A 25,000-nucleotide genomic window follows, 5' to 3' on the forward strand; every position below is an offset into this window, starting at 1 on the left:
AAATACATATTACCGCAAATAAAAACATTTGCTTTCGTGTGTATCTCCATACACTAAAGAGCCTTTCTGCAGGTGAAGGGTAATTTGGTCTTTGCTGCCCTACTCAGGTGAGGCGTACAGGCTAAGGGGTGAAACACTTGTGACCCTCAGATACCTGCTGAAGATGCAGAAGGGTTCACCATAGTGTGAATGCTCTGACCACCCTTCCACCAAGGAATACCACCAAGAGGAGAAACTTGCAACATCCTAAGTCGCTCCTGCAGGTTCTGCTTGTAGTGAAGCATCTCTGATGTTTATCTCACCTGACTCCTGCACACCTGTAATGTACGGAGCCTGGGAGGTGACATGGGAGTATTTTTGTAACTCACACGCACACATTACTAAGTCGCACGCACACTTTAAGTAAGGCGCGCACACGCGCCGCCGCCCGCTGGCTCTGATCGCTCTACGCTTGGCGGGAGTTCCACCTCAGGCCGCAGCTCAGCTCCTCACAAGGGTAAGGTGCATGAAGTTTACACGTTAAAGAACGTGGCTTATCTAGCTATGGGCCCACACTGGTGAAGCTTTTACTCACGGAGAGTACCGGAGGCATCTAGCTATGGAAAGGTCAGTCTATTTTGCAGGCAAGGCAGCTACAAATTCAGAACAGCTAACTTAACGTTAGTGTGCATGTTGGCTAGCAGGCTAGCTACAGCGTTTGCCTAAACTACGGCCTGCCAGGTAACTCGTCAACATTCATCAGCTAACATCACTGAATACTTGTGGGTTATTTTCGGTGAACATTTGCAGATCAGTGTTTAGGCTGTAAGGTTAGTTAAGCAGCTGCCTTAGCAAAAGCTAAATGGCTGTATGGCAGTGCACTGGATCTTCTTTGGTTTGTCTTTGTACAGGTGAGTGATTCCCCAGACTGTTAGTGATCTCAAATGTGCCCTCGGTGTAATGTGCTAGTGTTTCCTGTCTCTGTGCTACCACTGCCCTCTGTTTTGTACCAATCTACATCAGCCCCAAGATTTTGGCCATTCTGTATCAGTTGTCTGACCTGTGCTTGTTTGAATAAACCTCCCGCCCAACCCACCTCCTCACTCTCTCTCAGCCACCATCTGATCGTCCCCTTAGGTCAAGATATTGACAAGAATCGCGTGTCCGATGAGGTGTTTGTCCAAGGAGTACATCAAATATACGCAGTGTTAAGGGTAAAGGAACTAATGTCTTCTCATTGTGCTCTATTTGAAACAGGTGCCAGTGTACCTGTCTCACCTGTCATCCATGTGCGGCTTGTGGAGCCAAGTAGTGACTTTGTTAGAAGCCCACAAGCCCACACTTGTGGATGTGTTTTAGAGCTACCCAGTACCTACTGCTCTTACTGGGAGATGGAGAGGAATTTACAGCACTCCTTGATTCCATCGTGTGGGTGATGGATATCATCTAGCTCCCATCTCTGAGCTGTGGCCCCAGCTCCCCACTTACACCCACAACCCTTCATAACACATTTTTGCAACCTGTTGTCATTGTTTCATCAGCTGCACAGTTGTGTATGATCATATCTTATTTCATTATATTGCAGTTCTGGACTAGCAGGACTCTGTTCAAAGCTGGGTCTTTTCTGTCTACCCACCTTTGAATGTCATGAGTTGTTGAATTTCATGAGCTGTTTGATTAAGCAGACACAGTTGATAATTCAATTCATTCTGAGGTTCCTGTAGCGCCTCCCAGAGCGCAGGGGGGAGAACAGTCCATGGTTGGGGTGGGTGGGATCTCTGCTGATGCTCAGACCCCTTCGAAGGCAGCGTTTGTGATAAATGTCTTGTATGGCTGGGAGCTGGGTTCCGGTGATATGCTGGGCCACCTTGACGACCCGCTGCAGAGCTTTCTGGTCTACTGAGGTGCAGCTGCCGTACCACACTGAGATGCAGATGGTCAGGATGCTCTCTATGGTGCAGTGGTAGAAGTTGGTGAGCATTTTGGGGGTTAGACAGGTGCTCCTCAGCCTCCTCAGGAAATGTAGGCATTGTTGGGCCTTTTTCACAAGGGCCTGGGTGTTTGATGTCCACGAAAGGTCCTCGCTGATGTGGACTCCAAGGAATTTAAAGCTGGAAACACGCTCCACTTTCACCCCATTGATGTGTATGGGGGAGTGGCTGCAGCTTCTAGACCTGCTGAAGTCCACAATCAGCTCCTTCATCTTGTGCACATTAAGGACAAGATTGTTGGTTGTACACCATGATGTGAGGTGCTGAATCTCGTCCCTGTAGGCTGTCTCATCATTGTTGGTGATACGGCCAATGACTGTGGTGTCATCTGCAAACTTAACTATAACATTTGAAGGGTGAGTTGGCAGGCAGTCGTGGGTAAAGAGGGAGAAAAGGAAGGGGCTCAGAACACAGCCTTGAGGGGCACCTGTGCTGAGGGTCAGGGTGGAGGAGGTGTGGTCACCTAACCTAATAGACTGAGGTCTGTTGGTCAGGAAGTCCAGGACCCAGTTACAGAGGGAGGGGTTGAGGCCAAGGGAGAGGAGTTTGGTGGTTAGTTTGGCGGGGATGATGGTGTTGAAGGCAGAGCTGTTATCTGTAAACAGCATCCAGATGTATGTGTTGTTAAGTTCAAGGTGGGTCAGAGCAACATGCAGGGCAGTGGCAATGGCATCCTCAGTAGACCTTTTGGGATGGTAGGCGAACTGATGTGGGTCGAATGTGGGGGGGATAATATTTTTGATGTGAGCCAGAGCCAGTCACTCAAAGCACTTCATGGAAATGGAGGTGAGTGGTATGGGTCGGTAGTCATTCAGACATGTGGATGTTGGTTTCTTGGAGACAGGAATGATAGAGGTGGTCTTAAAGCATGTTGCCCAGAGCACCGCATCTTTGCCACCAAAGGCCCACATGTGATGTGGCATATTTGGGCCATGTTTGCTGTTATACATGTGGGCCACTTCAGGCTCACATCCATTTTGTCAGGGCCAGAAGAAGACCATCAGTGCTGCATCACTGCCTGAAGTGGCCCACATCCGGATGCTGTCTGGGAGTGGAGGTGGTCTGACATAAACCCTTTGTGTGACAATAGTTACACACATGAACGTTTGACTGGTAGACTACAGACCTTTAAGTTTGGTTTCCATGCTGGTGGAGTTTGGTGTGATAACTCAGATCTTAGTGTCCTCTTCATTTGTCTCAGAGTGTTTCTGTCCAAATAATCCAGTGATTAGCAAAAGGCAGAAGTTTTGTTATCATAATTCCACAACTAAAGACAACTTTACACTCACATGTTATTCACAACACGTTACACTTGTTTCACGTCCACTCCGGTTAGAAACACACAACCAAACAAACCAAATCCTGATTAAAAGACAGGTAGATAAATGTTTGATGCTGTTGTAGAAGTTGAATAATAACACGTGTTCATTGTTTTGAAGACAATTCCCCTCAACAGGAATATGATGTAACATGTGTTGTACTGTCTGAACCTTTGGTAGGACACAACTCTTGGTTCACTTGTTATTAATCTGAACTTTGTCTTGTTGATTCTTTTCCTCACACTGACACCGTCTGTTGTTGTCCCACAGAATGCAGAGCTCAGAAAGACAACGAGCTCCAACCCAAAGGAGGTGTGACTGTTAGTGAGGGAGAGACAGTAACACTGGACTGTCACCAGTCCATCTCTTTACTGGTACAGACAGGCTGCAGACGACAAGCCCACATTCCTTCTGAGACCCTATTCTTATGGATCAGGGGACACAGAGGACGGGTTCGAGGAGAGATCTGATTCCAGTCTGGATTCCAGCTCAAGATCAGTTCCTCTGAAGATCCAGAGTCTGCAGCTTTCTGACTCTGCTGTGTACTACTGTGCTGTGAGGCCCACAGTGACAGGAAACTGCAGAACCTACTACACAAACCTTTGGAGGGTCTATCAAGAATGAGGTAATGGCCACTGGACTGCCCCTCACCTGTTTTACCCTGCCGGGGGGTGTTTGTGCTGTGGTGGTGTGCTGCGCTAGTGCAGTATAGATAGGCTGGTATGTGCTCCATGCTTGTTGATGTATTTTGTTCTTATTTCTATTTCTTATTGTATCTGTTATTTCTATTTGTTTCTGTTTTCTTGTTTCTATTTGTTTCTACTTTCTTGTTATCTTGTATCTTGTTAGTTTCTAGTTTTTTCTTACTGGAGCGTGAGTGTCTGTAGTAGAACCCAATTTCCCCTCGGGATGAATAAAGTGTTCTGGTTCTGGTTCTGATTAATACAAATTGATCATTTAAAACAAAAACACTTTTGTAGCAACAAAACATTCATGTTCGGTCCAAATCTGAGTGAGTTGAAGTTCTGCTCTCAACAAAATCAGTAACAGGCCATTGTGTTGTAGAAGTCATCCAGGTTTTATGAGAGATTTAACTGGACTGAGAATAAAACCCCATTAAATCCAACACCGTCTCCCACACAAAGCAGCCATATGAGATGAATGGAGTAAATGAAGGCAGCAGCAGCAGCACCAGAAGAGCCATGTGGACATGCAGTAAAACAGCTGCTAGTGGGTCTAGTGAAGGACACAGAGGTTGGCTGGCATGTGAGGAGTAGTGAGGAGGTTGGTGTGAACAGTGGGTGAATAGGAGGAGCCAGACACACTATGAGGGGAGGACGTTAGCAGGAAGGACTGGTAAAGTCCACAGTGCAACTAAAGAGACAGCTGAACTAACAGCAGCATGCTGCTCCATCTCATCTGGTTCCTTTCTGTACTAACAGGTGAGTCTGCTGTCACCATGACAACCTGCTGCACACTGACTCTGACCATACAGGCTGACAAGCAGACACACACATTTACCATCACCAGCAGGCTCAATATGGACAACAACCAACACACAAAGCCCACACTAACTCACTGAATTACCACCACGACACCTTTTCTCTGCAGCACCTTCTTGGATATTTCCACATCTTATAGGTGGTAGTTTGGAAGAAGATTTAGATGATGATAAAACACCTTTTATTCTCTTATTTACATGAATAGGAACAGTTTTCATCACGTTATGAAGAGTTTCTCCACTGTCTTCTCCTCCAACCCTCATGGACAATGTCAGTCTAACAGCTTCATTTTCTCTACTTGTTTCCAGGGATGATAGCTGGACAGCACAGCATCTCTCCTGAAAAACAGGAAGTCAATGGAAGAGAAGGAGAATCTGTTACCCTGACATGCTCTTACCAGACAAGTGATGATGGTGCTTATCTTTCCTGGTACAGACAACATCCTAACCAGGCACCTCAGTTTATCCTCTATAAAGGAGCCGGGGCATGGAGCGAAGACGAAAACATCCCTGATCCTCGTTATCAATCCATAACATCTTATACACCTAACAAATCAACTAAACTCACCATAACAGATGTAACCCTGGCAGACACTGCTCTCTACTACTGTGGTGTAGATGGGGACCCACAGTGATAGAAAGTCTAGAAGAGTCTTTACAAAAACTTGGAGCCAGATATCTCAGTCTTCTTCAGATTGAAGGGAAGTGGTGATCAAACCACAGCTTTCTCTCAGATGGGTTCTGTTAATTCATGTTAATTCATGTTAATTCCTGTTAATTCGTGTTAATTCATGTTAATTCATGTTAATTCCTGTTAATTCATGTTAATTCATGTTAATTCATGTTAATTCGTGTTAATTCATGTTAATTCATGTTAATTCATGTTAATTCCTGTTAATTCATGTTAATTCATGTTAATTCTTGTTAATTCATGTTAATTCATGTTAATTCGTGTTAATTCATGTTAATTCATGTTAATTCCTGTTAATTCATGTTAATTCCTGTTAATTCATGTTAATTCATGCTTTATCACAGCCACTTTTTCCTTTCATGCTTCTTTCCATTCAAAGTACACGTCTTAATCACTGAACAATTGAAATGTGAACCTCAAAAACTGTTGTTTACTCTCCAGATTAATTATGAAGTGTGATGTTAAAAATATTAGTACTTGTTAGTAATTAGTATTAGTACTGAGTAGAAGCAGAATACTTCACACCTGCTATCAGTACACATTTACTGACATGCTGCAGTACCACACTAGACAAACACAGTTACATGTATTTATGTTCACATTACTTTACTGGAATATTACATTTTCTTTCCCACACACACACACACACACACACACACACACACACACACACACACACACACACAGAGTTCTCTTAGAGACCTGCATTTATTCTGACAGGCTGTTATTTAATGAAGTTTAATGAAGTTTAATGAAACGTTTTCTGGCACAGGATCCAAATGCTCTACACCAGACTCCACCAGTCACACAAACAACCACACACAAAGACCCACAATGTAGTTATTACAATCACAATGATCTCACACACGATCACAAGTCACACAAATACATGAGTCTGACAAGTAATCACAGTCACACAACCCCACGTCCCGGCTGCGGCGGTTCCCGGCTGCCCCCTGAATTCACTACCCTGGTTTAGAATTTAGCAAATTCAGGGGGACAGCCGGGAACCGCCACAGCCGGGACTCAAACCCACGTCTCCCACACCACGGGCGACTAAGTTAACCAGTCGACTAAAGAGGCCGACCCGTTAGCCAACCGGCTAGCCGGTCTACTCATTCGTGGTGGTTCCACTACGTGTATCAGTGTGTACCACACTTTTATTTTACTACATCAGTTTTAAACTTGTCTGTACTTTTATAAAACCTGTTTGTACTTTTTGTGAGGTGGCAGATTTAATTGTTTTATTGTGTGAAGCACTTTGTGTTACATTTGATTGCATGAAAAGTGCTATACAAATAAAGTCTGATTGATTGATTGATTTGTTGATTGATTGATCAATTGATTGGTTGATTGATTGGTTGATCTATCGATCGATCGATCGATCGATCGATTGATTGATTGATTGATTGATTGATTGATTGATTGATTGGTTGATTGATTGGTTGTGAATGGGGGTATTGGCTGCTGTCTTGAAGCCTTCCTTTCATTATATAACTTCCTGTTTTTGTGGAGACGGCCTTCCGTTGTGTGTGGTTAAGACCATCTTGTGGTTCTGCTGGCTGGGCTGCTGTCTGTGCAGATATGCATGTGTGACCAAATCCGAGCTTGATGAAATTCCTGGACCTGGTTTTTCCTCTGGACAGGCAGCAAAGCGTTGGCAGGGGTTGTCGGTCTTTATCTAAGTGTTTAAAAGGTCCAACACAGCGGCCTTCTGAGAGAGCCTGAAAGCCCCACGGGACAACTCCACAACTACAGTCCAGTACACATCCCTGTGACTTCTACTGCCCCAACTTAACCCAGCCAAAGCTTTGTGTGTGTGTGTGTGTGTGTGTGTGTGTGTGGGTCATTCCATGTGGTACAAGTTGTACTGTCACATTCAAAGTCAAGCCAAAGTCTTTATGGTCACACACACAGAGGGAACACGGTGTCTTGTACAGTGACATCCTTAGTTTGCCGTCTTCTCACATAACAAGAAGTTAGAAACAAGTGGATAGACTTCATTTCCATATGAGGGTATCTACAAAGCTAATGATGTGCCAGTACTCCCTACGAGGTACTCCGTAGTATGTTTAACAGTAATACACAACATGTCACCAAACCACTTTCACAGACACTTGAGTCAGTTCATGTGTTTGCAGTCCCAGCATTGTAAGATGGCGACAGCAACACACATTCCCAACCCTCTGTGAACACCACACATGAGCCCTGAGACTCTAGTTAATGCTCACCCCCATGTTTACACAGCAAGCTGCTCGTTGGTTTGGCTCGTTATGCCTCTGTATTGTTTATAAGGGTGGGACACCTGCAGTCAGTTGAGACTGACGAGGACACTCAGTTGGGCAGCACAGTGGTGCCGTGGTTAGCGTGGTGGCCTCACAGCAAGAAGGTCCTGGGTTCAAACCCCCGGGGTCATCCAACCATGGGGGTCGTCCCAGGTCGTCCTCTGTGTGTGTGTGTGTGTGTGTGTGTGTGTGAGCCCTGTGATGGACCGGCGGCCTGTCCGAGGTGTCTCCCTGTCCGGGGTGTCTCCCTGTCCGGGGTGTCTCCCTGTCCGGGGTGTCTCCCTGTTCGGGGTGTCTCCCTGTCCGGGGTGTCTCCCTGTCCGAGGTGTCTCCCTGTCCGGGGTGTCTCCCTGTCCGGGGTGTCTCCCTGTCCGGGGTGTCTCCCTGTCCGGCGTGTCTCCCTGTCCGGGGTGTCTCCCTGTCCGGGGTGTCTCCCTGTCCGGGGTGTCTCCCTGTCCGAGGTGTCTCCCTGTCCGGGGTGTCTCCCTGTCCGGGGTGTCTCCCTGTCTCCCTGTCCGGGGTGTCTCCCTGTCCGGCGTGTCTCCCTGTCCGGGGTGTCTCCCTGTCTGCCTCTGTTACGGCCCTACTGTTGTGTGTCTACAATGACCCTCTCGTATACAAAGCTAGGGTGTGTTTTTAAGGGAGGGGTGTTATGGCCCTAGTGCCCCGTGTGTGTAATCTTGCCTCTCCAGGTAATGCCCCGCCTCCTGTGGAACTGCTGAGAGAGCCCAGGTGCCCCAATTGCTCATCAGCTGGGTATATACGTACCTTGGAGAGAGACACCCAACAGGGCCAATGGGCCATTGGTGGCAGCCAGAGAGTGAGCTTCTGTGTCGACATCCGTTACTCCTCGAGACGGAGCGAGACATTCCTAATTGTTCTGGTTTGTTTGTTTGTTTGTTTGTTTGTTTGTTTGATTGGAATTTGTTTTGTTAGCTAAGCCTGGTTAGCTAAGAGCCAGCATCTTTAGTTGCCTTGTTATTCTATATTTTGACTGAAGGTTCATATGTGTAAATAAATCTATGTGATTTTACACCTGGATCCACCTCCCACCTTTCTTCTTCCCCCAGGACACTTTTATTTTCTTTGTTACTTCCGCTCATCCCCTGGACCTTACGGGGAACACAACAGCCGCCCAATGGCTGCTGGGATAGTCTCCAGCTTCCCGTGACCCCGGTTGGGATGAGCGGTATGGATAATGTATAGATGGATGAATGGATGATGGATGGATGGATGATGAATGATGGATGGGTGTCTCTTGGTTGAGGGATGAAACGGTGCCCCCAATAAACGTCGTATCCAGATGAACTGATCCAACCTTGTGTGATCATCTCACCTGGGTTACTGAACATGCACCAAGACAACTGAATTCTCCTTCTCCCGCTGCCTCTGGACAGGCCTCCCCTTCTCCTTCTCCTTCACCCAACAGCAGCATAGTTTCCATCGACACCCTGCTGGTCCACAGTACCGGTGGTGGTCGTTGGTAACCCGGACCTCAACAGATCTGTTATGGAAATCTGATTTATGATCCACATATTTGATTCAGCAAAGGTTTTATGCCGGATGCCCTTCCTGACCACCCCCCCCCTCCCATTGATCCGGGCTTGGGATGGACAGTAAGAATGCACTGGCTTGTGCGTCCTCAGTGGCTGCTTTGTTTTGTACCTAAATCAGCACAATGAATCATACCGAAAATGAACAGCAATCAAAACTTACAAACTGTAAAAAGCAGTAAAAGGGGGAAGTTTGTCCCTGAAACATCTCAGTTCAGCTTTCTCATGAAATAACTCTTCAGTTTGCAGACAGCATATCACTGCACATTTACCAAAACACTCTTTCATGACAATTCCAGAGACTGTAATCAAATACATCCTCCTGTTTAGCATCACCTCTGATGTGTTTTACCCTGTGTAACGTCTACATGGGAATCGAACACGTGTCTCTTCCTTTTCTCATCTGTCTTGCCTTTCAGAAACCACCACAGAGTTTCTGTCGGGGCTTTTCTCTCCGTGTGGGTTTCATACATATCATAACATCTGCTGTGGGGACCCCTGAGAAACAGGGGACAAGCTGAAAGAAGAAGTGGGGTTCATACACACCATGGGGACTGAATGTTCAGACGGAGCTCAGCAGAAACCTACCCCATGTCCTTCCATTGGTAAGAGCCTGGAAGGGTCCTCATTTCACCCAGACTCGTCAGAGAAAGCAGCTCTTTGTCTTGGTTAAATATTCCCTGCTGGTTAAATGGTAGAATAACTGCTGAACACAAACGTTGTTAAGATCCGTCGTGTTTTACTGAGTAGAAACATTTCAAGTCCTGTGTTTTTTAAACCTTGAAATTCAACATCTAGGCTGTGCTGATAATTCACTCCGTGTCACACAGCACAGTCCAGATATTACAATAGATCATGTCCATTTAATTAGAGACGTCTGCTGAAGGAGGGTTTTTGTAGGGGGCTTTAATACTGTGCTACTGGGAGGTTATCTTCAGCAAGCCCATCCGTCTCACGGTCCAACCAAAAGGTAAGGAAATACTTTTTCTGCATGCTGGTTCATTTATTCAGTTGAGAACAGGGGAAATAATTGTATTTTTTATTCTAAATGTGTAGTTGTCAGGTTAGTCCTGTTGGAGATGGCAGAATAGGACATGAAACTAAAGTCCAGAAACAGGAAAGGTATCAACAGACCACCTGATAATAGCCTCAACATTCTCTAATCACTTTGGAAAATAAATATGTCCAATTGTACAGCCCCCAAACAATGTGAATTTAATCAGAGTATTGATAACCTGTTGGATTCCTGATTTAAACTCTTTATGCACACTGAAACAACTAGTGCTGAGAGCAGTGGCACAGAGAGAATGATCATGGATGAATGATTGAGAAGCGATGGATGGCTATATTAAAGGCTTAGCTTTTGTAACCAGTGACCTAAAGAACTTTTCTTAGTAAATGTGATTTGAAAACAGGAGCTTCTTAAAATGTACACACTTCTATTTCCCTGATTAAATCACTGCTGCTTTGTTGGAAAGCCAAAGTTTTAATGACGTTTTCAAATGGTTTTACATGTTGTCTGGTCAGCAGGGCCAGTCTCTCAGAGCTGATTGTGCTGCTTTATTTTCAAGTGAACTTCTGTGAGGAAGAGGTGTGTGGATGTAAGTGATTCCACAGAAAGTAGAGACGGGGAAAGTGGTTTGTTCGCTGTTTGTCTCTTTGGGCTGGAGAGTAAAATGACTCTTTTGCTGTGCAGAATATATCAGGCCCAACTCGCGGAGCTGCTGGTGAACGGGTTGAGAGGGTTGCTCATCAAAGCCCTGCTTTTAAATGTTCTGCTCACTGTCCAAGTGTTGGTCTCTAGCGGTCGATCCAGATCCAACATCCCCAAAACCTCCACACGGCTCCAAACCTACGTTATGGTACTTTCCTGAGTCCTGTTCAACAAATGTGTTCATCCGCTTTGACCTGGAGTTTATCACCATGTCTAATATTGACGGGATCGCTCAGTGAAGTCTTCTCATTTTATCAAGCAAGTATTTAATTTCCCAGCAGTCCTTCTGAAAGTACCAACGTCCTCTGAGCAAATACACTTATATGGATGCAGTAGATATTAATATATCAACAAATGAATAAAAAGTAGTGGGTTTAATCCAAAGGGACTTTAACAGGATGTAACTGGTCAGTGGCTAAAAGTTCTGCTGAGCGGTTCTGCATCAAACGGTGCAGAACATTTCAAGTTCTTTTAAGAACCCACATGTACATGTGGGTAATCAGGCTGTGTGTGAGTGGTGGCTGTGTCGTGTGGGTTCACAGCTTCTCAGGGGAAGAATGTGTTTTTCCTGATGTGATTGTGACTCCGGTCGAGATCATTTGTCAAACTGGCGTCAGTATCATTTGTCTGTATTAGTCAGCTGCTTCTTTCAGGTCTGTAAATAATACTGTGTGTCTGCAGGATGGCCAATAACACAACATTGTTGCTTTTGTTGTCTAAAGTGATAATGAGAAGCGGTCAGCTGAAATGTCTCCTAAAATGAGGTGTGACATGTTTCAGGAAGTATTATGTAAAACCAGTCTTGGGTTGATGTTGTACTTTACATTACCACACAGCTCAGTGTGCTGACTCTCAGCTGGGTTCTTAAACACGGTGGTTTACATACGTCAGCAGATATCATGGTAATGGTATTTTCCATATCATCCTACAGTCTGTAGTTCATGTCGTGTCTGTAGATAATATTGTCTGTGGTTGGTGTTTTGTGTCGGTACTTAAAGCCACCGTCACTGATGCAGTCATTTCATGTAAAGCACTTTCAGTCCTGTGGTTAAAAATGCACAGGACCTCACTGCTTCCAGTAAGAAGCTGGTTGAGGAAATGGGTTGTCATGGCCTCTGATATTGTGTGTCTGTAGTTATTGTGTTGTGCATGTAGGTAATGTTGCATGCTGTAGGCCGGCACAGCAGATGAAACCACATTTTAACTGAAAAGCCAAACCTGCAGATTACGATCTGGAAGCAGCTTCAGTTTCCAAGAAACACTTCAACAAGTGTTCTTGTTGGTCTCAGCTGACAGTGCTCTGTGTGGAGTGAACATGCGTCTGTACAACACATTACTCTGTGCCTTTTTTGTTTCATCCGTTTCTCATTAGCATTCAAATTATTTTACTTTGATTAAATCTAATATAATTCACATGAGTTGTTTTCAAAAAAGTGGTCAGCTAAATCAATCGCTCCAAGACCAACAGGACAAACACAGCCTTCTTGAGGACGTGATGGACGAAATTAAAGCCCTAAGGGAGCTGAGCAACGAGAGGGATGATAAAACTGTCCTTCTAGAAGACCGCATGGATGACCTGGAACAATATACGAGATGAACGACAGTATTGTCTGTGGTTTGGAGGTTAACCGACAGTACGCCGCAGCACTGAGACCGGATCTATACGGTGGAGAACTCAACGACCAGGAAGTGGTGTGTGTGGAGAACCAGGTGACCACTTTCCTGCAAGACAAGGGACTTGTAATAGAAACACAACATGGAAGCATGTCCCCCTCTCCCTTACACAACACAACCCTGTTTAGCAGCCTTTAAAAACCAACTGGGGACATTTTACACATCTCTAAAATATATGAAATACAGAAATGCCCAACAATCATTCTGTACTATAGAACAATTTAAACTAATTTAACCCCTGGAAAATTCTATTGTCCTATTTCATTGTATTTAAACTTTTTTTAAAGATTTTTTTATTTACTTTATTTTGTTTTATTCTATTTTATTTTGTATTTGTTTTATTTTATTTTATTTACTTGGTTTTATTTTATTTTATTTTATTTTTATTTATTTTTTATTTGTTTTGTCTCTTTCTAATTTACTATTCCTGTTTCCTTGTTTTGTTCTCATTGTCTTTGACGTGTTTGTGTGTACTGTTGTTAGCCTGCTCTGTTGTTATACAGTATACTGACATTGCCGATGTGTTTGTATGTTGAAGACTTTAATAAAACAATATTTAAAAAAGATATAGGGATGATGAAGAGTTCTGTTAACTGTTAAAGTTTTACTTTTCTTTAAATATTCCCAATTACATTCTTTCCCCTTTCGTTTTCCTTCATATGACACCGAGTGATATTAGGGTTGTTTTTATATGTAGAAATTATTTTATTGACATATTTTTTTCTACTTTCTTCTTCCTTTTGTAATGTACAGTAGATGAATTAACTAAGAGTAGTTGATCAGGGGTAGGGACAAAATAAGTGTATACTTCCTCCTACTCCTTATCAAACATGTGACAAAGAATCTGATGTATAAGGAGATTTATTCGTTGAGTTTGATGTGTGGATTTGTTGATCACTTCAGATTATTGGCAATGGATTATCTGTATGTGATATCCTGCTTGTTCACTCATCCATTATCTAGTGAGTCTCCAAATCATTGACGGTGTTGCATGAGTTTAAATTCTTAGACTGACAACATGACCACCGACCAGCAAAGACTCCAAACCCCAGTGTCATTACAGTAGATAAAATGAGCATTTCTAGAATATCATACATGATTATAGAGATGATCTGATGAATAGAGGGCAGTCAGAAAAGTTTATTTGCTTTATTTCCTGTAATTTCAATTGCATATATAACAAGTTATAGAGAACCATGTGATTGAGGGTTTTCATTGCAACCCAACGCCACACCAGTAAATGTGAATGTTCATGTAGGTTTCATAAAACACACATATACATTTTCACAGCACTAAATTGTGTATGAATGAAACGGAGAGCCAACTGCTGGTAAACATCTGATGGGATGCTGCCCTCTGCTGGATATCTTGCCGATCTCTATCACCTCTAGATGAACGTTGAATTTGTTTTTGTGAGGTTTTTTCCTGCTGCTTTGTTTTAATTAATTTTCAACACAATGACAACCAATTTAAAAACCATCTGAAAACAACGCACTTTAATGTCTTTTGGCATTATTTATCAACAAACAGCTGCTGATCAGTCAAAGTACCAGGCACAAGTTAGCTGAATATAATATCGAACCTCTATTTGAGTCTTTAACACAAGATATCTTGCAGAACTGTTCGGGTATGGGTTTAGTGTGACAGTCAGAACTATGGCAGAGTTGGTGCCTTGTTTCTTGAGCTACACAAGGAATTTAAACCCAGTCCCTTGAATTGTACTAGGCAGTTTCCAATTGTCCAGTCTGATGATGCAGTTACTTAATTAATCCAGATGCACTGTGAAATTCATTCAATGATCACTGCCTATCCATCCTCCACCAAATTGCATCATTTAAAACTAGGAAATAAAAATCAAATAAAAATCAGACTCTTGCCCTTAGAAGACTCTGTAGAAAATTTGAATGACAATAGAAGGTCAACAAGTCTGAATTAGCACATAATGCCTTTAAAACCAAATATTAATTTACCAGAAGGCAGCTAAGGATGCGAGATCAGCGTTCTTCTCTGAACTAATATCAAGAATAACCACAATCCTAACGTTTTCTTTAGGGTAATTGATTCTGTTATTAATGGTTCTTCCACTTCTCGTCTTCTCCACATAAGTGCTGCCTTTGACACAGTCGATTACAAAATCCTCTTACATCATTTACAGACTTGGGTTGGCATCAAGGGCTTGGCTCTTAGTTTATTACACTCTTAACTCACCAAAAGAACCTTTTCTGTTGTTCTGGGTAACGTTGCTCCTTAGATGGCTCAGTTGAGTTATGGTGTCCATCAAGGCTCAGTTCTTGGCCCCTTATCTTTTCTATATACATGCTGCCCCTTGGCCAGGTCATTCAAATTCATGACGTACTTTACCATTTTTATTTGGATGACACTCAGTTATACATGCCACTAAAACCCACAGATCCTGGCGCCCTAGCAAATCTCACAGCTTGACCCTCTGGCATTAAATCCTGGATGTCCGAAAATGTCCATAAAACCCCGTCAGCACTTTTGTAACTAATCTTGGTGGTCTGTCAAGTAGTTTTAAGCAGGCTGCTAGGAATCCTGGGGCAACATTCAGTGCTAACGTCGGTTTTGATAATCAAATAAAACATGTTTAGTCATGCTTTCTCCAACTCAAGACAATATCCAAAATTAGGTCATTTTTGTCAATTGCCGATCTGCAAAAAGTTGGACATGTTTTTATCTATTCTCAGATTGAATATTGTAAAGCACTTTATTCTGGTATCAGGGCTCCCTCCACCATCTGCAGTTGGTACAAAATGCCACTGCTCGGCTCATTACCAGGACAAAGAGGCATGACCATATCAGTCCTGTAATTGCTTCCATACACTGACTCCCTGATACATGTTGAATTGATTTTAAAATTGTATTGCTCCGGCTTAAGGCTTTAAATACATTTCTAATACATTTCTAATATCCCTACATACATTTCTAATTTATTGACCTGGTGAATATCCTCTCGACAATTAAGATCTACAGATGGAGCCCTGCTGGTTATTCCAAGGTCTCGGTTTTTTACAAAGAGTGATTGGGCTTTTGCTAATAGAACCCCCACAATATGGAACCCTCTTCCTATTGAACTAAGACAAACCAGGTCTGTAGTTGTTTTTTTGTTTTTGTTTTTTATCTCATCATAAAGCTTTTGTTTTTATGAAAGCTTTTACAAAAGATTTATATCTTAGACATCATTCCCACCAAGCTGCTCAAGGAGGTGTTTTCACTTATCAGCCCTGTTATTCTGCAAATTTTTCATAATTCTCTGGCCTCTGTTTTTTTTTCCACATAGTTTTAAGCATGCCATTGTTCAACCATTGCTGGAGAAACCTAATTTAGATCCCCTGTCCTTAAGTAACTACAAACCCATCTCCAAGTTGTCTTTTCTATTTGTTTATATTATTTTTATTTTTACTGTTAGTTATTTGGTCTTACTCTTATTTTTGCCTTGTCTGGTTTTATTTCCTTGTGAAGCACTTTGTAACATTGTTTTAGAAAAGTGTTTTATAAATAAAGTTATTATTATTAATGGGGTGCTTGATTTATCATGATTCATTTAAATCATTGCATGCTGCCTGATGAATAAGGTTTGGTTGAAACTTGTCTCTTACTCAGTGCCATGCCTTCTTGTGCTCTTTACTTTTTCTTTTAGTGGACGTACAACCAAAAAAAAAAAAGCTCTCCCTGTGAACCTTTCTTCATCATTAAACTTCAGTCATACTGCAAAGCAGCTCATTTTCTGTTTTGTAAAAAAGAAGTGAACCTGTAGGATCTCCCTTGACACATTTTAAAAATAGAGAACCAGGGAAGTGTTTTCTTTTCTAAAGAATGAGACTGTGATGTAGATGTATAGGGTCATGCCCCAAATAGAGGTCACAGGTGAAGCGTGGTGTGGAGAATACAGGCCAACGGGTCACCGGAGGCCCGATGTTGGTGAGAAGCTGTTGTGCCTACTTCCTGTACGTCACAGTGCAACTTACTTTTAAGCTATGTGTCTGTAGAATGAGCATTTCTACTGACTGGTCATGAAGGGAGCTGAATGGTGACGGGCTGCCCAATCCAATCCATCTGCAGGGAGTCAGATACGCCGGATGTCTTTTCACATGTTACTCCTTCGTCCAGCAGGAGATGATGACCTCGTACTGGAGTTAATTTTTAACACAAGCATGGCAGCAACATGGATTTGGGTCAGTATCTTTTGTAAATGACGGTTTATCAGAGGCCAGTACTTTGTAGAAGAGCAGATGGAGAATGTTTTACCATAAGGAGTGCTAGACCAAGTTAAATGTTAGTACTGCTAAACGTAATCTAGTGCTGGTTGTTCTGGCAACAGAAGCAGCAAGTGCACTGGTCAAAGACAGCAGAAGCAGTGAGGCTAGCAGTAGTGGTTTTACTGGTAATATCAGCAGGGGATAATACCAGTAGTCATAGTACCCATGCTAATTAAAGGGTGTACAGGGCATGATAAGTCTTACCCACATAACCATCAATAGTGGTGATGGTAGTGGTCCCAGTGGGGAGGGTATTGTACAACTATTAACCACACCTAAATACTTATAAAGGACCCAGTCACAGAGGAAATGTTGTATACAGCTTATGTAACTTAACCATCTCTAGTCTAATAGTACTAAAACAGACAATCTGAGTGGAAGTCCTCAACAACGTCCTCATTCATCAACACGTTGACATGCATCATACTTGTAACAGAATGATGGTGTCGTGATATTTTGGGAATAGTAAACAAGTTGTATATGAACATGTAGTCCGTGAGAAGAGGAGGTGGATGATATAATGTCATAGTGAAGAGTGCTAATCCTATGTGTCTTGGTAGAAACAGTGTCTGTGGTAGCTTGCTGCAGAGATGAGGAAGGTTTTTGTGCTGGACTGGAGCAGTGTGGCCGTCTGCTGCAGTTGACAAGCTCACCTTTGGACCAGGAATCAGTTTAAAAGTTCAGCTAAGTGAGTTATTTCTGTCCTACTGGTCATCTTACCCAGACTGAAATATAGTCAGGCTCAGGGGACAATAAACTTCTGCTTTAACTTCAGTTTTAGGGAGTCCGAATATGGACGGGCGCTGGGGAAATGTTGAGCTGGGGACATATCGTCATGTGGGGAAAGTGGAGTGAAGTTTGACTCCTGCAGACTGGAGAAGTGCTTTTGTTTTTATTGTTCTTTCCATGTGATGGCTTCTATGAGCGTTTGATGGAGGGTCAGTATTTGTCACAGTCAGTGATGTCGTGTGAATAGTCAGGGGACAAGCTTCACTTTGGCAGAGGGACAAAACTGATTGTGGACACTGGTAAGTCCAAAAATTACACACAAATTGCAACGACTTTCTGTTTTGACATATCAGACGTTCCTTATATTTGAGGTGGCGTCAAATAAAATGAAAACAGATGAACATTAACATGGACACCTGTGGTAAAACTGGTTTTAAGACAGCAAGATTATGTCATGGAAGAACCAACAGGCACAAAATAAATCCAAGTTAATTCATAAAACATATTCATAAGACTTAAAAATTCCTATCACTGCACTTAGCATGATATATATATAGAAATACATAAGAGATAAACATTTATATATATATATATATATATATATATATATATATATATATATATATATACACACACACACACACTAAAGTGTTTCTTAGTTGTCGGGTATAAACCTGCTTATTATAAACTGCAGCAAGTTACACATGTATACAAATGAGACAAAAACCTGATGTGGAAAATATTTTGTAATAGAAAAAAGATTTCATGTATTTTACAATTTGCATGTTTTAACTGATGCTTAAGAGGACATGTGGACAGAACACGTGGCTTTTAATGGACTCAGACCTTTGACCTTTTCCTGCATGTGATTATGTTTGGTTGGGTTGGTTTATGAAGTGGATTTTGTAAACATAGTGGACTTTAGAGGCTGGTGGTGTAGGTGGTGTAAGCGGTACTGGGAACACTGGGAGCCCTGGAAGAGTTGCAGAATATTTAGTCTCCAGTGGCGAGTCAGAGTCGTGTGTTGGAGCCCTAAAACATGTGGGGGACAGAAGGTTCATGTGTGTGGGGGTGATAAATGCTGGGTTTGACATGGATGAAGCTCTGAATGAACTGCTGGATGTGGTGGGGTTGATGCTGAGGAAATGTCTCATCTCTTGTTAAATTCTCTTTGTGTTTGTTTCATTTCATGTGAATAATGTTGGCTTGGTTTCATGCCGATGAGCAGAGCAGGTAGCTTGACATGGGCTACAGAAGCAACTTTGGTCCTGGAGCCAAACTGCTGGTAGAAACACGTCAGTAGAATGACCAGTGTGTTTACTGGTACAGAAAGCTTGGTGGCCAGTAATAATCCAGGGGATTTGTTTTGTTTTCATGATTATTTGTTGAGGGTACAAGACAACTGACCTTGTCATGGGTAGCTGAGGAGACCTTGGTTTTCAGTTAGCAGTCAAACACGGTGTGTGGGGAGGAGGTGCTGATAACATGACTTTTGGAGCCGGGACCCAGTTGTTTGTCATATCTGGTAAGTTGAATAAGAGGGAAAAGCCAGTTATTATACACAAGTCAGGTTTTTTAACAACAATATGTAGAAGAAGATGATCTTTTAACCAGTCCCATTCTGGTTGGTGTCTGAAGAGGTTTGTAAGCCCATCAGTTTAAATGTAGCGGGGGGGGGGGACGACTGGTCAAACAGGGAGAATATTTGGGGAGGCCTCTGGAGGTTTATCATGAGACTCGTTACCATGAGAGAAACAAACCAAAGCATAAAGATGATGTGTGCTTCTGGAGGCCAGAGTGAGGATGAAGCCATGAAGGGCTGATGAATGCTGGACCTCACGCTACGTCATTTTACACCACAAACAATATTGCTGATGACAAAGGCACAAGATGGAAACGAGCCCATCTGAAGCTGGCAGGTGTTGCTGTAATCTTACTTGTACTGTTACTGTAACTACAGTAACAGTACAAGTAAGTACTTCTGTAAGACTGAATCAACAGGGCAGACATATTCTGCAAGCTGATGCTTTTGTTGAGTCACGTCAGTATCAGACAGACGGAGATAGCGCCACATCTAATCCCACAGCAGGCAGGTTAAGAATGAAATGAAGTGTGTTGATAATCTACTGTAATATATTCTACCAACAGCTTACATGTGTCTTGTTGTGATTAGTTGGACATGTAGGGTTAAGAGTTTGCAGGGAGGACGGATGATAAATAAAGGGGAAAGGAGACTTGAGTGTTCAAAAGGCTTGTTGAAGGCTGGTGGTTATTGATCAGGTCTCAGTCATTGTGTGTCGACCTACAACAAAATCATCTTTGGCCGTGGAGCAAAGTTGACTATTTACTCCAATAAGTTTAAATTCAACATTCACTAAAACAATATGACACTAATGGTTATAACTTAGGTTTGTTAGAAACTAACAGAACAACATGACAGGAAGACAGGAATCCAAAGATTCTCACTATATATATATATATATATATATATATATATATATATATATATATATATATATATATATACACTACCGTTCAAAAGTTTGGGATCACATTGAAATGTCCATATTTTTGAAGGAAAAGCACTGTACTTTTCAATGAAGATAACTTTAAACTAGTCTTAACTTTAAAGAAATACACTCTATACATTGCTAATGTGGTAAATGACTATTCTAGCTGCAAATGTCTGGTTTTTGGTGCAATATCTACATAGGTGTATAGACGCCCATTTCAAGCAACTATCACTCCAGTGTTCTAATGGTACAATGTGTTTGCTCATTGGCTCAGAAGGCTAATTGATGATTAGAAAACCCTTGTGCAATCATGTTCACACATCTGAAAACAGTTTAGCTCGTTACAGAAGCTACAAAACTGACCTTCCTTTGAGCAGATTGAGTTTCTGGAGCATCACATTTGTGGGGTCAATTAAATGCTCAAAATGGCCAGAAAAAGAGAACTTTCATCTGAAACTCGACAGTCTATTCTTGTTCTTAGAAATGAAGGCTATTCCATGCGAGAAATTGCTAAGAAATTGAAGATTTCCTACACCGGTGTGTACTACTCCCTTCAGAGGACAGCACAAACAGGCTCTAACCAGAGTAGAAAAAGACGTGGGAGGCCGCGTTGCACAACTGAGCAAGAAGATAAGTACATTAGAGTCTCTAGTTTGAGAAACAGACGCCTCACAGGTCCCCAACTGGCATCTTCATTAAATAGTACCCGCAAAACACCAGTGTCAACATCTACAGTGAAGAGGCGGCTGCGGGATTCTGGGCTTCAGGGCAGAGTGGCAAAGAAAAAGCCATATCTGAGACTGACCAATAAAAGAAAAAGATTAAGATGGGCAAAAGAAAACAGACATTGGACAGAGGAAGACTGGAAAAAAGTGTTGTGGACGGATGAATCCAAGTTTGAGGTGTTTGGATCACAAAGAAGAACGTTTGTGAGACGCAGAACAAATGAAAAGATGCTGGAAGAATGCCTGACGCCATCTGTTAAGCATGGTGGAGGTAATGTGATGGTCTGGGGTTGCTTTGGTGCTGGTAAGGTGGGAGATTTGTACAGGGTAAAAGGGATTCTGAATAAGGAAGGCTATCACTCCATTTTGCAACGCCATGCCATACCCAGTGGACAGCGCTTGATTGGAGCCAATTTCATCCTACAACAGGACAATGACCCTAAACACACCTCCAAATTGTGCAAGAACTATTTAGAGCAGAAGCAGGCAGCTGGTATTCTATCGGTAATGGAGTGGCCAGCGCAGTCACCAGATCTGAACCCCATTGAGCTGTTGTGGGAGCAGCTTGACCGTATGGTACGCAAGAAGTGCCCATCCAACCAATCCAACTTGTGGGAGCTGCTTCTGGAAGCGTGGGGTGCAATTTCTCCAGATTACCTCAACAAATTAACAGCTAGAATGCCAAAGGTCTGCAATGCTGTAATTGCTGCGAATGGAGGATTCTTTGACGAAAGCAAAGTTTGATGTAAAAAAAATCTTATTTCAAATACAAATCATTATTTCTAACCTTGTCAATGTCTTGACTCTATTTTCTATTCATTTCACAACATATGGTGGTGAATAAGTGTGACTTTTCATGGAAAACACAAAATTGTTTGGGTGATCCCAAACTTTTGAACGGTAGTGTATGTATATGTATATGTATATATATGTGTGTTAGTGTGAAAGGCTCCAGCCAATAAGAGGTCAGGTAAATCCCCTCCTTTTCTTTCTGATGACGAGAGCTGAACAACAGCAACAAGAAACAGAAATGATGCTGACTGAGGTGAATTGTCTCCATGGTGAAAGTCCTCATGTTCCACTTCTTACTGACATCTTGAATGGTGGACATGCTAATGCTCCACTGTCACCTGACTGGACTTGTGCTATGCTAGCTTTGAGAATGCAGTGTCCCACATTGTTTTATTAATGATTTAATTATTTCTACATTCTGACGTCCCCGTACAACCACTACCGAGTAAATTAAACACACAAATGTGCTTTCATGTTGTCTTTATGCTGCTCAAACGTCTCTGTCCATAAACGCCGTGTCCACAAGACCTGATTCCACTTTCTTTGATGGGTTTCATGTGATTACTGACAAGAGCTTCCATTTCCTCATGTGTGGAAAATATCATGTTTATAAGATATAAAACCTGTTTGCATGGAAAACAGACAAATGAACAAGTAAACAGAAAGACAAACAAAACATTTGCTGGTCATAAATTGCTGACTATCCTGTAAACCTATCCTAATCTGCTCTGATTTATTTTTACTTTAAATAAGATTTAAAAGTTGATTGGGTAAATATAAGGTTGGCATGGTAACGTAGGACTAGAATTAAAAAAGAAAAACACTGTACAGTTTTCCCTGTACTCATAACCGGTGACGTCATACTGATTATCTGTGCCACCTCCAACCTTAACTGCCAGCCCATTATCACGTGGCTCGTTTTGGATTTGGTTATTCTCAGTTATGCAAACTCAAGCACTTTGTACCTTTCTTAAGGAGCACTATCGTATAATAATAATAATAATAATAATCCATCCATCCATTCTCCAAACCGCTCATCCTGCTCTCAGGGTCACGGGGTGCTGGAGCCTATCCCAGCAGTCATTGGGCGGCAGGCGGGGAGACACCCTGGACAGGCCGCCAGGCCGTCACAGGGTCAATATATAACAATATAATAGTCTCAATAATTAAGTTGTTTTGTTTTTCTTTTCTACAGAGGATAATTATGAGCCTTCCTACTACCTTCTAAGTGTCTCTAACGACACACAGGCCTGCCTGGCGACAGATTTCACCTCCTACAAGGCAACCCAAGACGTGTTTGGTGATGCAGCTGAGGCCACCAGACCTGACGAGGACTCCTTCTACAGCCAGGTGGCGCTGTTTCCCCCTGGAACGCTTAACTGCACAGGTGACTTCACCAAGACGCATATTGTACATTCTTGATAGCATCGTGTCAAAATGTTCACTTAAAGCCTCACCTAACTTGCTGACAGTTAATCAAGTGTACTGACTTTTCAGAACCAGAGGAGACATGTGATGCTGACATTTTTGAGCCAGGTATGGACCCCACTGATACCATCACACACCTTTATATGACCCATCTAACCATGTTTACACTGCAGGCACTTCCACTGTTGTTCTCACATGTGACCTTTAGGACTGACTGTCTGCATTATTTATAATAATACATAATAAATAATAATACACTTTATTTATATCGCACCTTCCTGAACAACATCACAAGGTGACTTACTCAACAGGATAGAATAATGCACATAGTCAAGATACATTTTATTTTATTTATTTACATATTTTATATATATTTACAAGTTGATGGGGTCAGTTTTGTGTATGCAGGCATCATGAGTCTCTCTGCAGTTGTTGCTGTGATAAAGACTTAGACATGCATACACATGCTACCTGGAGCCAAAATTACAAGCTGCAGACTTCATAGAATAACAACAACAACAACAACAACAACAATTTAGTTTTGTATAGCGCCTTTCAAGGAACCCAATGACACTTTACACTAGATAAGAACAATAAAAAAGATTAAAACAAAGATTAAAAGTCTACAGACCATAGGCCTTAGTAAAAAGGTAGGTTTCAGTAGTCTTTTAAACTTGTCCAAAGAAGCAGTGTTGTGGATCTCTGCTGGAATATAGTTCCAAAGGGTGGAGGCTGCCACACTAAAGGCTCTGGCCCCCAAAGTCCACAGGTTGGTGTGGGGGATGGAAAGCAAGCCCGTGTCTGCAGACCGCAGATTCTGGGACAGAATATAGAGGTTGAGGAGGTCTGATAGGTCCTGAGTGGTAAGGGCATGGAGGGCTTCATCGGTGAGGAGGAGGAGGAGGATTTGATAGGAAAGTCAGGATTTGACCAGGAGCCAGTGAAGGTGGACAAGGGTGGGAGTGATGTGTTGCCAGGACTTGGTGTGGGTGAGCACCCTGGCAGCTGAATTCTGCACATACTGAAGCCTGTCGGGCTTTGCTAGGTCCTCCAGACAGGACTCCTTTGCGATAATCCAGGTGGGGGGTGATGAAGGCATGGATGAGGGTCTTCTCTATTGAGTCTGAGACTAGTGTCCGGAGTCTGGAGATGTTTTTGAGGTGAAAGAAAGCAGATTTGGTGACAAGTTTGATGTGTGACTGGAATGAGAGGGTGGAGTCCAGAATGACACCAAGGTTGCTGACCTCTGGGGATGGACAGATGGAGCAGCCATCCACGTCGAGGAGAAGATCGACAGCCCTCCTTCCTTTACACCTTGCATTAACATGCATTGTTCCTCATCCAGATCATATATCCAGACACACATCACATGTTAATGTCAGGTGTAAATGGAGCTACTGCCAGAAATCAGATTTGAGCTGCCAGTGTGAACATCAGCTAAGCTACAGCCTCCGTCCCTCTGGGATGAAGGACAGATTTGTGTACTGGTGCTCACCCTGCTCAGTCAGAATGGATATGCTTTCACCACATTGTGTAAAGGTTTGACTCTATCGTGTGGTCTCCGTTTCCAGATGAGAAGGTGAACTTCCTGGCCCTGGTCATGCAAGGCCTGAGACTGATCTTCATCAAGACCGTTGTCTTCAACGTTCTCATGATGCTTCAGCTGTGGAGGAGCTACACCCAGTAGACAGGTAAGACATGTGTTTAATGTATTGTTCTGTCCTGTTTCTTCTGTCTGTCTCTGGCCTCTTTCTCACGGGGAACCTGCAACACTGCCAGCTTTAATTATCTGGGTAACGAAGCGGTTTTCATCATCCACACCTGTAGGT

The 25,000-nt window shown here is 42.7% G+C and overlaps 1 pseudogene; it reads left to right on the forward strand.

Annotated features, from left to right (window-relative positions):
• The window catches only part of LOC130124540 (T cell receptor alpha chain MC.7.G5-like), a 26,273-nt pseudogene that overhangs the window by 555 nt on the left and 718 nt on the right, over window positions 1-25,000 (forward strand).

Source organism: Lampris incognitus, chromosome 14, assembly GCF_029633865.1.
Source record: "Lampris incognitus isolate fLamInc1 chromosome 14, fLamInc1.hap2, whole genome shotgun sequence".
Classification (NCBI taxonomy): Eukaryota; Metazoa; Chordata; class Actinopteri; order Lampriformes; family Lampridae; genus Lampris; species Lampris incognitus.